Source organism: Leucoraja erinacea, chromosome 1 (genome assembly GCF_028641065.1).
Source record: "Leucoraja erinacea ecotype New England chromosome 1, Leri_hhj_1, whole genome shotgun sequence".
Taxonomy (NCBI): domain Eukaryota; kingdom Metazoa; phylum Chordata; class Chondrichthyes; order Rajiformes; family Rajidae; genus Leucoraja; species Leucoraja erinaceus.
In genome coordinates, this window is record NC_073377.1 from 93145029 (window position 1) to 93161010 (window position 15982).

Below are 15982 nucleotides of genomic sequence, written 5' to 3' on the forward strand. Positions count from 1 at the left end.
GCATTTCTGGAGAGAAGGATTAGGTGGCGTTTTGGGTCGAGACCCTTCTTCAGACCTGAAACATCACCCATTCCTTCTCTGCAGAGATGCTGCGTGTTCTGCTGAGTTATTCCAGCATTTTGTGTCTCTCTTGGGTTTAAACCAGCATCTGCAGTTCCTTCTTACACACATTATTCTTGTTATTCCCTTTATCATGTATCTATACACCGTAGATGACTCGATTGTAATCATGTATTGTCTTTCCTCTGAAAGGTGGGCATGCAACAAAAGCTTTTCACTGTACCTCGGTACAAGTGACTATAAACTAAACTACTTACTAAGAAAAGTCCGATTAAGGATAGTCTGAGGTCAACATGGTGACTACATCAACAGCTAAATGTGAAATCTCATCATTTAAAACAAAATGTTTGAAGTCTAGCATTTTGATGTTGGCTACACAACACAATTTTTTTTTTTTTAAACAAAAAATGTATTCAATTATTAAAAATAATATTTACGGTAGAATAAAACAAACCAGAACCCACCACCATAATCAGTGATGGAAATGGGTTTTAGGAACTAGGGGTACGCTAAGGTCCGTGAGGCTGAGGTTGGGAAGGAGTGGGGGGGGTGGGTAATTTTTTTGTAATGTGGTAAATTTCATGGCCATTTTGAGCCTATATGCACTGGGTATGATGATTACATACACATTGTATCAGTAACTCAGTCAAATAAAGATAGGTATAACAAATATATATTTTGGTAATTAAAAAAAAAATTCCAATTATTCATTAATTTATTGAGAATAATAATAGAGTACAATTTACAACTTTGCATATCTTGCTATATGTACTATATACATACAATGATCAGCCAATAATAATAGTGTGCAGTTTATAACTTTACAAATCTAGCTATATGTAGTATATACGTACGATGATCAGCTAATATATAAATGTAAGTACAATCTACATTTGTGTAATTATAGTTCGGTAAGACGAAGCAACCCATCTCACACTGAAAACACGATCAATTTTCAACAGTTGGCAGTGAAGAGCCTCAGCGCATGCAGTTAACTCATCCTGATTCTTAGGAGACTTCTGATATAAGGAATACAATTTATCACAAAATATCTGAAAATTATTCAAACCTGCAGCTTCCTTTATAGCATCACCTACACTGAGTTCAAGCCTGTGACTGGCACAGTGCCAAACAGTTGCATTAGGGAAATCATCAAGAAATAGTTTTGCAACCCCTGCATTTCGTCCTAGCATTACTGATGCACCATCAGTTACAAGCGATATCACATTTTATTTTAGATACAGGATTGAAAAAACACCTCTTTGTAAGCAACTTAGAAGCCCATCATATATAGATTTTGCATTTGCACCAAGTTTCATATGTTCTAAGTCAAAATATAATGATATAGGTTGGGAAGATTCACCAACTGCTGCCATTAATAGTAGTAGATTCATCAATCATAGTAAACATTTTAGATTGTTTTGAAATTATATTTTTAACCACTGTCTTTCGCATCTGGTTCCCTATGTGGTGAGAAACATCTGAACATGGCTTACGAGAGTGTAGAACGTATCCAAAGTCGATGCCGTTTCTTTCTTGCAGTTTCATATCAGCAGACATATCTGTGTATGGCCCACCTTTGTGTACAATATTATATACAGTTCTAAAAACTCGACCTGTATTTGCTTCCTCCTTTTTCAGTGAGATACACACTGCATTTTCGATTGCTTTTTTTTTCAGCTGTTTCATTGATTTTTTGGCATCTGATATGAGCTTCACTATTTTTGTGCTCAAAAATCTTTTTTCCTAAACTCGTTAACTGTTTTGCTTTGTCATCACTCACTCCTACTACATTAACACTCACGAGACAAATGAATTTCTTGTGTTTGTTCAAGTCCAAGATGACCACACTTGCTGCATACACTACATCCTAGTTGTCTGTTTTTAACAATTAACCAGGGATATTCTTTCTTTTTGTTTAAGTACATTTATTGTGTCCAACAGTCTGGAAGATCACATTTTTCAATATATTTTGAGATTACTTCACATGCAGCATCAGGTGAAACAACTGCATCAGTTACATTATCATTTTCAAGTAATTTAGCCTTCTTCACTGGCTGAGTGTTTTCATTATCATTTATTTCTTCATCAATCTGCAGGCGCTGTCTTTTAAAGTATCTCAGTATGCTCATTTTCACAGGGGTATACAAATCTGAAATTTATAGATATTTGATAGTGATATATAATAAAATATTTCCGCTTGCACTAAATAAAACCACCCACAATAAAATATTCACCACTCATGATTTAGGCTGGAAAAAACTATTGGTACTAATTATTTAATTTACTCCCCATCCATTCTAAATTAACTGAAACACTTAATCTGAAAATACAGTTTATTATTGGGGGCAGATAATAGAAAAAGTATTGAATTATCTATTACCTATCCTATTTCATGCCTATCACAACAATTTCTAATTCAAGAAGATCATGTAAAAACGAGTCTAAATACTTGCTACAGTGAGTCGAATTTACAATCGATAAAGGCATGTCACAGCAAAAACTACGCTATAGCCACTATATAAGTTACTACAGTTTGTACGCAATGTTGTCCTCACACTGGAAGACAAATAGATCAACTTGGCTGAAACATTGTCTGTGAATATGCATCCAAAGCTATGCCGAGAAAAATCCCTGGTCAGGTAATCTGAAGCACGTGGCATACGTAGCATAACTGCTGGTGTGAGTTAACTCATTTATAAACTATTGCGGCAATTAAACTACGTAGCGCAGTTTTTGGTGTGAGATGGCCTCTTGATCTCTTAATTCAACCTTAAAGAAGCACATTCATCCCTAAGAGTACTGCAAGAGACAGTACATTCCCAAGGCCTTAAAAAAGGGTCCATGGACCTCAATATATGAATCTAATGTCATAACATCTCATTATTTTGATGAAGATCCAAGCCAAAGGCTTCACCACATTATCTGTAATCAACCCCACGTGTTCACAACCTCACAATCTATATTCACAAGAATCTATAAATACGACAGTAATACGATGATGTAGTACTGCTGGGATAGAAATCATTCCATTGCAAGGAAGGGGCCATGGTTCAATGGTATCATTAACATACTGTGGAAAAAACACAAACTAATACTCACAGCCGAGGTATGATGATTGAAGAATATGTAGAAGAGCAGTGCACTGTTTCACCGTCTCTGCTGTACCCTGTATGACAGACTCTGACGGTATCCTCCCTTGCTGACGCATATGTAGCAGCAAGTGTCATGCTTTGGCGGGATTATGTGAGGTCATGGTTCATGCTCATGCGCCAGACCCTGAGTAATTAGTTCTTTAATATTTTGTGCTAGTTTTCTGCGTTGTCCGCATATTGGAAGTGAAGTAGCAACTCACACCAAAAACTGCGCTACGTAGTTTAATTGCCGCAACGGTTTATAAATGAGTTAACTCACACCAGCAGTTATGCTACGTATGCCATGTGCTACAGATTACCCGGCCAGGGTTTTTCTCGGCATAGCTTTGGATGCATATGCATAGACAATGTTTCAGTCCAGTTGATCTATTTGTCTTCCAGTGTGAGGACAACACTGCGTACAACCTGTAGTAACTTATATAGTGTGGCTATAGCATAGTTTTTGCTGTGACATGCCTTTATCGATTGTAAATTCGACTCACTGTAGCTAGTATTTACACGGCCACACCCAGTAAAACCTGGTTACCCAGGCTGACTTGAGTCACTTCATCCTTCACAAATCCTCCCCACCTGGTCAGGGTTGCCAGTTCGCCGATTTCACTGCCAATTTCCTCAAATTTGGTCAATAAAAAAGAATTGTCTGGCCATGGAAAAAAATTTCAGCCAAGGCCAAACTATTTGTCTGAATTTTGCAAAATATCTATAAATTCTTCATCTAGCATTTTTTAATACAAGCCTAGCAGATTTTTAAAATTCTAGATAACAGCACTGGTCGCCGACCTTCGCTGGTCAGCTGATATGACCAGCAGTGTGACCTCTGCTAATTATAGCAAATAAACAAGTCAATTTTAATACTAGAAACTTGACAAAGGATAGCTAATAAATGTCTCTGACTCCCTTCTAGTACGGAAATTGGACATAAACTGGGAAATGAAAAGTGGGGGAACGCCGTCCCCCTGCGTACCCCCCCCCATTATAGACCGCCAAATGGGGAGCGAGAATTGGAAGAGCAAATATGTAAGGAGATAGCAGATATTAGTAGTAAGCACAAGGTAGTGATTGTGGGAGATTTCAATTTTTCACACATAGACTGGGAAACACATTCTGTAAATGGGCTGGATGGTTTGGAGTTTGTAAAATATGTGCAGGATAGTTTTTTGCAGCAATACATAGAGGTACCTACTAGATAAGGGGGAGTGCTGGACATCCTGTTAGGAAATGAGACAGGTCAGGTGGCGGAGGTATGCTTTGGGGAGCACTTCAGGTCCAGTGATCACAATACCATTAGTTTCAATATAATTGTGGAGAGGGTCAGAACTGGACCTAGGGTTGAGATTTTTGATTGGAGAAAGGCTAACTTTGATGAGATGCGAAAGGATTTAAAAGGAGTGAATTGGGACATTTTGTTTTATGGGAAGGATGTAGAAGAGAAATGGAGGACATTTAGAGGGGAAAATTTTAAGAGTACAGAATCATTATGTCCCTGTTCGGTTGAAAGGAAATAGTAAAAATTGGAAATAGCCATGGTTTTCAAGGGAAATTGGACACGGTTCAGAAAAAGAGAGAGATGGGGAATTACAGACCAGTTAGTCTACAACATGCGGATGACACTACCTAGTGGGGAAACTGCTAGAGTCAGTTATTAAAGATGGGATAGCAGCACATTTGGAAAGTGGTAAAATCATTGGACAAAGTCAGCATGGATTTACGAAAGGTAAATCATGTCTGACGAATCTTATAGAATTTTTCGAGGATGTAACTAGTAGCGTGGATAGGGGAGAACCAGTGGATGTGGTGTATCTGGACTTCCAGAAGGCTTTCGACAAGGTCCCACATAAGAGATTAGTATACAAACTTAAAGCACAAGGCATTGGGGGTTCAGTATTGATGTGGATAGAGAACTGGCTGACAAACAGGAAGCAAAGAGTAGGAGTAAACGGGTCCTTTTCACAATGGCAGGCAGTGACTAGTAGGGTAGCGCAAGGCTCAGTGCTGGGACCCCAGCTATTTAAATATATATTATTGATCTGGATGAGGGAATTGAAGGCAATATCTCCAAGTTTGCGGATGACACTAAGCTGGGGGGCAGTGTTAGCTGTGAGGAGGATGCTAGGAGACTGCAGGGTGACTTGGATAGGCTGGGTGAGTGGGCAAATGTTTGGCAGATGCAGTATAATGTGGATAAATGTGAGGTTATCCATTTTGGTGGCAAAAACAGGAAAGCAGCGTAAGGTTGTGGATAGAGAGTGAATGAGAGGAGTATAAAGAATGTAAAAAGAATGTTAAGAAAGAAATTAGAAAAGCTAAAAGAAGATATGAGGTTGCTTTGGCAAGTACGGTGAAAGTAAATCCAAAGGGTTTCTACAGCTATATTAATAGCAAAAGGATAACGAGGGATAAAATTGGTCCATTAGAGAGACAGAGTGGACAGCTATCTGCAGAGCCAAAAGAGATAGGGAAGATATTGAACAATTTATTTTCTTCAGTATTCACCAATGATGAAGGATATGAAAGTTATGGGTGATATTAATAGGTAAGGGGAAACAAGTAGAGTAGCTATCTGGATACTATGAGATTCAAAGGGAAAAAGAAGTACTATGGACACTTTTGAAAAATATAAAAAAATATAAAAGTGGATAAGTCTCCAGGTCCTGACAGGATATTCCCTAGGACATTGAGGGAAGTTAGTGTAGAAATAGCAGGGGCTATGACAGAAATATTTCAAATGTCATTAGAAACGGGAATAGTGCCCGAGGATTGGCGTACTGCGCATGTTGTTCCATTGTTTAAAAAGGGTTCTAAGAGTAAACCTAGCAATTATAGACCTGTTAGTTTGACTTCAGTGGTGGGAAAATTAATGGTAAAGATACATAGAGATAATATATATAAGCATTTGGATAAACAGGGTCTGATTAGGAACAGTCAACATGGATTTGTGCCTGGAAGGTCATGTTTGACTAATCTTCTTGAATTTTTTGATGAGGTTACTAGGGAAATTGATGAGGGTAAAGCAGTGGATGTTGTCTATATGGACTTTAGTAAGGCCTTTGACAAGGTTCCTCATGGATGGTTGGTTAAGAAGGTTCAATTGTTGGGTATAAATGCAGGAATAGCAAGATGGATTCAACAGTGGCTGAATGGGAGAAGCCAGAGAGTAATGGTGGATGGCTGTTTGTCAGGTTGGAGGCAGGTGAATAGTGGGGTGCCTCAGGGATCTGTGTTGGGTCCACTGTTGTTTGTCATGTACATCAATGATCTGGATGAAGGTGTGGTAAATTGGATTAGTAAGTATGCAAATGATACTAAGATAGGCGGTGTTGTGGATAATGAAGTAGATTTCCAAAGTCTACAGAGAGATTTAGGCCATTTGGAAGAATGGGCTGAGAGATGGCAGATGGAGTTTAATGCTGATAAGTGTGAGGCGCTACATCTTGGCAGGACAAATCAAAATAGGACGTACATAGTAATTGATAGCGAATTGAGGAATGCAGTTGAACAGAGGGATCTAGGAATAGCTGTGCATAGTTCCCTAAAGGTGGAATCTCATGTAGATTGGGTGGTAAAGAAAGCTTTTAGTTTGTTGGCCTTTATAAATCAGAGCATTGAGTATAGAAGTTGGGATGTAATGTTAAAATTGTACAAGGCATTGGTGAGACCAATTCTGGAGTATGGGGTACAATTTTGGTCGCCCAATTATAGGAAGGATGTCAACAAAATAGAGAGAGTACAGAGGAGATTAACTAGAATGTTGCCTGGGCTTCAGCAACTAAGTTACAGAGAAAGGTTGAATAAGTTAGGTCTTTATTCTCTGGAGCGCAGAAGGTTAAGGGGGGACTTGATAGAGGTCTTTAAAATGATGAGAGGGATAGACAGAGTTGACGTGGACAAGCTTTTCCCATTGAGAGTAGGGAAGATTCAAACAAGAGGACATGACTTCAGATTAAGGGACAGAAGTTTAGGGGTAACATGAGGGGGAACTTCTTTACTCAGAGAGTGGTAGCTGTGTGGAATGAGCTTCCAGTGGAAGTGGTGGAGGCAGGTTCGATTTTATAATTTAAAAATAAAGTGGATAGGTATATGGATGGGAAAGGAATGGAGAGTTATGGTCTGAGTGCAGGTTGATGGGACTAGGGGAGAATAATTGTTCGGCACAGACTTGTAGGGCCGAGATGGCCTGTTTCCGTGCTGTAATTGTTATTTGGTTATATGGTTATATTTCCATCACTGATCATAACACACGACAAATAAATATACTAAATAAACTAGTGTGCAGATATGTTACAATCCTTGTCCAGGATGCATTCCACCACCCAGCGATCCTGGAAATCCCCCAGGGTGCCCGTGGGCAGCGCGTAGTCCCTCTCTAACACCACCTGGGCATGGACATAACCCCGGGAAAGAAGCTGGCAGCCGGCTCAATCAGAGCCCTCTTATGCCTGGCGCCATGACTCGTGGATGGCCAGCTTGACCAGGCCCAGCAACCCAACCCGGTCATCTTTGGCCCCACTCTCTCCCCTACGCACACGGTGTCCAGAGATGATCTAAGATGGTGGATGAGAAGTGCAGCCAGAAGGCAAGGAGCAGCCCCTTTAGTTAGTGGAACATCTACAGAACACAATTGAGGGAGAATAGTTGTAAGGACATTACAAGGTTTTACAGGCATTACAAGGCTGCAACAAGATCGAGCTATTTCTCAATTGGTGTCATGCTGAGGCTGATAGGGTCAGTCAGGAAATCGTATTCCCATCCAATAGGAGGGAGAATCCTGTCGATGATATTAAAGAGTCACGGCTGGAGGTTGTCATATATGTGAGAAGCAGGAATGCTATCAGTGCCACAAGAGCTCAGGTATTTGCCAGTACCGAAGTGGTAGGCACTGTGGATATTACTGCAATTACCACAATCCCTCTCTTCAGTCCAGGTATCTCTTTGTACAAGATCAGTCTGCAGACACACATCCCTCTGTGTCCACGCATCTCCTTAACGTAAACATATGTTATCCATCCACATATTCAATAAATTATATTACTCTTTCTTGCGGGGTATTTTCTGCCTTTCTGCAGGAGAAGGTATTGGGTATTTTGGGTATTATTTGGTATTTCTAAGGCAGAACTTGACAGACACTTGATTGGTAAGGGTGTCAAGGGTTTGGGGAGAATGGGATTGAGTGGGAAAGGTAGATTACCCATGATTGAATGGTGGAGTAGACTTGATGGGCCAAATGGCCTACTTCTGTTCCTATGACATGAACTTATCAACTATTAAGAGAAGCAAGTTCTGAATACCCCAGGAAAAGACAGAAAAGTAAAGGTGTCCTGCCAGTAATGCCGTGGCTCACACAAGATGATGTGGTGGTCTCAGAGCTGACCAGTGTGACAGACTGCCTGGCTGACAAAGACAGAGAGATGTCCGTCTACTTTGTGCTGCTTATCACGTTATAAAGGTAAGTTGCTTAATGTTCAGGATGTAATGCTGGGAAAGGGAGCACAAATGGAATCAGTGCTAACAGCAGTGATTTCAGCATTTCTATAGAGATTTGGATGACTGAGAGGTTTAGGTTTAAGTTTAGACTTATTATTGTCATGTGTACCACGGTACAGTGAAAAGTTTTGCTTCACTTGCTATTCAATCAGATCAGATAATACTATACATAAATATAATCAAGTCAAACTCGAATACAATAGATAGAGCAAAGGGGAAGATACAGAGCGCAGATATTGTTCTCATCATTCACAGCGCACCAGTTCCATAGATGAAGTCCAGTGTATGCAATGGAGTAGAGTTGAATGGGATAGCACCCTTGCTTATGGAAGGACTGTTCAGAAGCCTATTAACAGAGGAAGAAGCTGTTCCTGAGTCTGGTGGTGGACACTTTCAAGCTTCTGTACCTTTTGTCCTTCAGGAGCAGGGAGACACAGCTGCGTCTGTGCCAGGAACCTAGTGATGACCTTTGCCCTCCAGCAGCAAAGCATCGCCCACTGCATGCCTGCCTGTGAGGATTGGCAATGGGCAGGCAAGGGTGATGAGTGCAGCCACTTAATACTCTGGCTGGCTTGGAGAGTGTGGGCTTTAGTTGGGGGACTGGCAGTGCCTGCCCCACCTGTTGATGGGCTGCCTAGATCCCAATGGTGGATCAAGTTTGTGCAGCTTACTGGCCTATTGTTCTGGTTCACCTGTTCACAATTAAAGTTAAAAAAAAGAAAAATAAGCCCTTGTTTCTTCGTTCAGGTCAGTGGCCCCATTCAAAGCACGATCCATGTCTGGGTTAAACCTGGTGTTATTCTGTCCTTCACCTCAGCACTTCATAAAAATACGAGGAATCAGTCAGGAGTCTAAGGCCACAAATGGGAAGACACAACATTCCTTTTGCTGCTTTTCTGGATAAGATTGTCATTGAGCCACACAGTACTCAAACAGGTCCTTTGGCCAAATCTTGCCCATGCCCCATCTACACTAGTTCCACCTGCCTGTGTTTGGCTCTTATCCTTCTAATGCTTTCTTATCCAAGCACCTGTCCAGATGTTGACACTTTGTTACCTGACATCCATCCCTTCTGGTCATTCTGTAAACTTCAAGTTGGTGGATGTGAATGCAGAGTAGTGACAGCCTGACACTGGGCTCTATTCATTCTAGGGCCTCAATTCGTGAGTCATTCAGACTCCCTCTCAGTTCTGATAGGGGTGAGATAGAAACCGATGGACGGCAATAGAAATCCTGTGGAAATCCAGTTGCAGGGAACCAGAGGCAAACACTCCCCAGTGTGCTAAGCAACATGGTGAGATGGACTCTGAGGTGATTGCAATCACAGAAAGACCAATCTTATTTTATCTATTAATTTCACACCCTGGGCATCACCAGCAATGACAGAATTTATCATCCCATCTCTAATTGCATTTGGGGTGGAGGGTCTGTAGCCCTTCTGGTCGTGGTATTGGGCAGGAAGTTGCTTGATTTAGACCCAGTGATGAAACGTTATTAATTCAGGATGGTGCCCAAATGGAGGGGAAACTGCAGGTGGTGTTCCTCCATGTGCTGCTATCCTTGTCCTTTTTGATACTGGTCGCTGGATTTGGAGGTGATCACAGAGTAGCCTGGGTGAGTAATAGTTATGTATTTTTAGATTCAATGCACCAGTGGTAGTCGATGGTGGGGGGGAGGGAAATAAGTGTTTAAAGTGGTGAAGGTGAAAGTGTCAGTCGAGTGGGCAGTTTTATGTTCTTGCTGACAATGATCTTCTTGGGAGTTTGGCACTGAACTCATCCAACCAAGTAAAGAATATACCATAATTCACATAATTGTTTTGCAGATGGTGGCAGGGCCTTCAAGAGCCTCTGGAGGTGGACACTTGCTGCAGGACACCCAGCCTCTGACCTGTTCTTGCAGTTACAATAATTATGTGGCTAGTTCTGTTCAGTGTCTAGAGAACAATAAACCATGGGACATAGATTATTGGTGCCTTAACAATATTGATGCCAAAAAATGTAAATGATAGGAGATTAGGCTTTCTTATCATTACAGATAATTGTTTTGTGGCGCTTATCTGACATCTGTCATGTTGTCTAGGTCATGCTGCATTGCAGGTTTGAGATATTTCATTTGCAGAGGAATCACAATGGGAATTGAACATTGTGTAATCAGCAAATCACCTCATGAAGGAAGAAAGCTCACAAATTACAAAGCTGATGATGGTTGGGTTCAGGGCGCGCAGCACAGAGGAATTGTCTCAATGACACACTGGGGTGGGTCAATTTACCTCCAATAGCATTCTCCAACTTCCTATTATGTGAAAGATGACTGCTTCCAATGAGTGCCTTGCCCATGATTCCCATTGATTTTACTTTGCCCTGTGTGCCTTGATCTTGGGTCCAGGGTTTCCCTGTGGAGCTCAGGAGACGACTACAGTTCTACTCCCTGTGACCCATGAGAAAAGGATTTATAAAAATGGAGATGTTTTTTCAGATCTTTGCAGTGTGGTATGCTTGCCTTCATCAGTCATTGAATATGTCAGCAAGTCATGTTGCAGCTTTATAATATTTTAGTTAGGCTGCATTTAAAGTATTGTTTGCAGTTCGAGCTGGCCCATTACAGGAAAGATGTAGAGGCTTTGAAGAGAATGCAGAAGAGTTTTACCAGAATGCTGCCTAGATTAGAGGACGTTAGCTCCAAGAAGAGAGACACAAAAAGCTGGAGTAGCTGAAGAGGCTGAAGAAAGATCTCAATTCAAAATGTCACCCATTCCTTCTCTCCAGAGATGCTGCCTGTCACGTTGAGTTACTCCAGCTTTTTGTGTCTATCTTCGGTTTAAATTAGCATCTGCAGTTCCTTCCTACACAGCTCTAAGGAGTAGTTGAACAAACTTGGATTGTTCTCTCTGCAATATCAGAGGTTGAGGGAAGACCTGACAGAACTATATAATATTATGAGAGGCATAGATAGGTAGTCAGTCAGAACCTCTTTCCCTGCATTGAAATGTTAAAGACTAGAGGGCATATCTTTAAGGTGAGAGGGGAAACGTGTTCCCGATGTTGGGGGAGTCCAGAACCAGGGGCCACAGTGTAAGAATAAGGGGTAAGCCATTTAGAACAGAGACGAGGAAACACTTTTTCTCACAGAGAGTAGTTAGTCTGTGGAATTCTGCGCCTCAGAGGGCGGTGGAGGTCGGTTCTCTGGATACTTTCAAGAATAGAATAGAATGGAATAGAATGCCATTTATTGTCATTTAAACATACAAGGTACAAACGAAATTTCGTTCCTGCAGTCATAACAGCAAAAATCCGAAACGCACAATTAACACAATTCGACACAAACATCCATCACAGTGAATCTCCAAACACCTCCTCACTGTGATGGAGGGCAAAAATCTTATCACTTCCCTGTTCTCTGTTCTTTATTCTTCTCCCGCAGTCAAGCAGTCAAACTGCTGCATCGAGCTGATCGAGGCTCTTGATATTAGAGCCCCCGGCGGGCGATGGTAAGTCCTGGGTCCGTTTAGGCCGTGCCGGGCGATGTAAGGCCCTGCTCCGGGTCGATTTAAACCCCTCGATTCGGGTGGGCAAAGTTGCCGTTGTGGGAGCACCGAAAAGCGGTCTCCCACAAGCTCCCGATGTTACCGTCCACAGGGCCTGCAGCCGAAGCCTCTGAAGCTCTGCGCGCCACCACAGCAATCCAATTTTGGTCGCCAAATTATAGGAAGGATGTCAACAAAATAGAGAGGAAGTGGTGGAGGCAGGTTCATTGGTATCATTTAAAAATAAATTGGATATGCATATGGATGAGAAGGGAAAGGAGGGTTATGGTACGAGTGCAGGCAGGTGGTGAGTCCGCAGGCTCTGCGACTTTAAAGGCATAAGGCGTTAGGGGTGAAATGATGAAAGGGATAGACAGAGTTGCTGAGCCCCAGGTCGATTCCGTTTGGAGGCCGCTGGCTCCATGATGTTAAGCCCCAACGACAACGGAGACTCGACGGGGAAAAGGTCATGTCCCCGTACTGGGAAGAGATTAAAACGTTTCCCTCCACCCACCCCCCCCACATATACACAGCTAAAAATAAAGTAAAACTAAAACCAAAAACATACACCTAACAGGACAAAAAGAAAGAAAAGATAGACGGACTGCAGCCGAGCCGTTTCCACAAGGTGCCGCCACACCGAGAGAGCTAGATAGAGCTCTTAAAGATAGTGGAGTCAGGGGATATGGGGAGAAGGCAGGAATGGGGTACTGATTGGGGATGATCAGCCATGATCACATTGAATGGCAGTGCTGGCTCGAAGGGCCGAATGGCCTACTCCTGCACCCATTGTTTATTGTCTATTGAAAAGTTCAAAGTAGATATAGGTGGCACTTTTTTTTACATAGAGTGGTGGGTGCCTAGAATGTGTTGACAGGAGTGCTGGAGGTAGATACGATAGTGGCATTGTACGAAATATGAAAGAGGCTTTTAGACAGACACATGGAGTGATTTGGATCACATGCAAGCAGAGGAGATTAGTTTAACGGACATTGTGAGCCCAAGGGCCAGTTCCTATCATGTGCTATTCTACGTTCAATGTTCTTTAATGACCCAGGATTTAATTGCTCTGCACCTTGGTGAGTACAGGGTTAGACTTGACCCATTGAGATTGAAATCACATTGGAATCTGAGCAATCATGTTCAGACACTGACTTTTAAATGTTTATGAGACCTCAACTGCTTAACCCATCTCCTGTGATTTGTGAATAAAAATCAATGTCATTCATTAGATATGGAACCGTCACAGTTCAGATTCTTTTTGTGCACCATTCCGGAACATTCTCACTGAACCCTGTATCTCAGCTTTAATTATGTATTCACTTTCTTTAGCTGTCCTAGAGGTGAGTTATTAAGAATGGGAACAAAAAGTCTTAACTGGAAACTAATACATAATTGCACTTATTCGTCGACCCAGGAGCTGAATTAAATTATCATAGGGTGAAGAAGCTACAATAATATTCTCAAGCAATTAGGTACCACAATTAAATAATGTGGAAGGAAGAACAATACCATTCTGACCTATTGGGATGATTCCATTTTATTCATTTATTATCTTGGTGCGGAATTATCTTTTTCTTTTTCTTTTTTTCGTGCTCTATTTTTATTAGAAGCAATGTACAGTCGTATAAACCCTGGCATTTAACATAATACATTTTGTGTACAACTTCTTGTTTTAAATTTAACAATAGAAAAATAATAGACGCAAGAAAAGAAGAAAAAAGAAGAGATTAAGGAAAGTAGTGATGTGTAGGCCCCAAAAGTTAACAATTAGTAGTTTGTGGATAGACAGAGAGAAAGAGCCCATAGAGATGTAGAAAAAGAGAGAAGACCAGAAAGGAAGAGCAAAAAAAAGAAATAGAAAAAAAAGGGGGAAGAGAAAAAAACAGAACAGAAAAGAAAAATAATATACCTACTTCATATCTTTCCACACGCCTCACCCAGTTCTGAAACGGTTAATTTCCAGAGTTAGGTTGCACCATATTATACTTGTAATAAATCAATGAAAGGAGACAATATCTTTAAAAATTGTTCTGATTTTCCTGCTAGAACGTATCTCATATCTTCTAGATGTAACATTTCAGACACATTTGTGATCCACATTTTAAGCGTTGGGGCGGGTGCATTTTTCCAAAATTTGAGTATAAGTTTTTATGCCGTTATCAAGCCATGGTTAAGGAAACAATTTTGAAATGAAGTTAGCTCAGAGCAGGTTTCCATTGTTCCGAAAATAATCAATTCTGTTTTAGGGTCCAATTTTATTTTAAATAGTTTTGAGAAGATTTCAAAGATTTCTTTCCAAAATGTATGAAGTTTTATACAGGAGACGGAGGAGTGTGCTATGGTTGCTTCTTGAGATAGACATTTATCACAGATGGGGGTAATATTTGGAAAAATGTTATTGGTGCAGAATTATCTTACAGCAATTCAGTTAAGGGCCTGTCCCACGAGCATGCGACTGCATGCGGCAAGCGCGACCAAACCAGAACCGGGGGCTGCGTGGGGGCCGTGCTTAGGTCGAGTGATCCCTGTACAGGGCCTGTCCCACCAGCATGCGACTGCATGTGGTGAGCGCAACCAAACCGGAAGCGGGGTCCGCGCGGAGATCAAGTGATCCCGTACGAGTTGACGTGAAGTTCGAGCGAAGGCATACGCCGTCAAGACGCTGTGTACGGCATGAAGACGCTGCGTACGGCATCAAAACGCTGCGTTCGGTGTCGAGATGCTGCGCACGCCCGTCATGGCGATGCGTACGGCCTCAATGCGGTTGCGGGCCGGCAGGCCGTTGCCGTGCGGAATTTTTGGACAGTGTCAGTTTTTCGGAGCCCCGCGCCATGTCGGGACCAGCTCCGCACAACTCCATACGGCTTCGGCGATCGAAGTGGGACAGGCCCCGCGAGGCCGTATTGCTCAAGCGACCACGTTAGGTCGCGCTTGCCGCATGCAGTCGCATGCTCGTGGGATGGGCCCTTTAGAATGTTGTGGAATTTATTTTGTTGTGTCAGAAACTGAGGAAAATTTTCAAGCAATTTTTACACCATACCGCTCAGATTGGGCTATTGAACTCCATGTGATATTAGTTCATAAATTCATTTTTAACAGTTAATCAGGACTAGGGCAATATTGCCAACTTTTCTCACCATTTTCCATTAAATAAAAGGAACTATCTTAATTGCACAAATAATTATTCCCAATTATTCATTAAAGATATAGAAACAAGGAACTGCAGATGCTGGTTTACACAAAAGGACACAAGGTGCTGACGTAACTCAGCAGGTCAGGCAGCAATTCTGGGGAACCTGGATTCTCTGAAGAAGAGAACCGACCTGAAATGTCACCTATCCATGTTCTCCAGAGATGCTTCCTGACCTGTTGAGTTACTCTAGCATTTGTGTCCTTTTTCAGTTCAGATATGTTGGACATACCTCATTGATTTTCACTTACTATTACTCATGCACACAGGCTTGGATTAATAGAGTCTATTGGCTACAACTGTTTGAATTTGTAAAAGTTTAAATATTTGATACATTTTGTAAGCTCCACTTATTTTGAGACAATTAAGACTGTGCCATAATTCAAAATACTTTTCTGAGTTAATCATTCAGAACTTTCTTCCTATTGTGATCTTTTCACTTCAGAAACTATGTGCATCATGGCACTTGTGTCGACAGCTCAGATATTTATAGGAAGACAACAAGAGAGTGACAACAGAAGAAGGGGTGGAATAGCATCTCACTATGTCAAATAAACTGGTTTAACA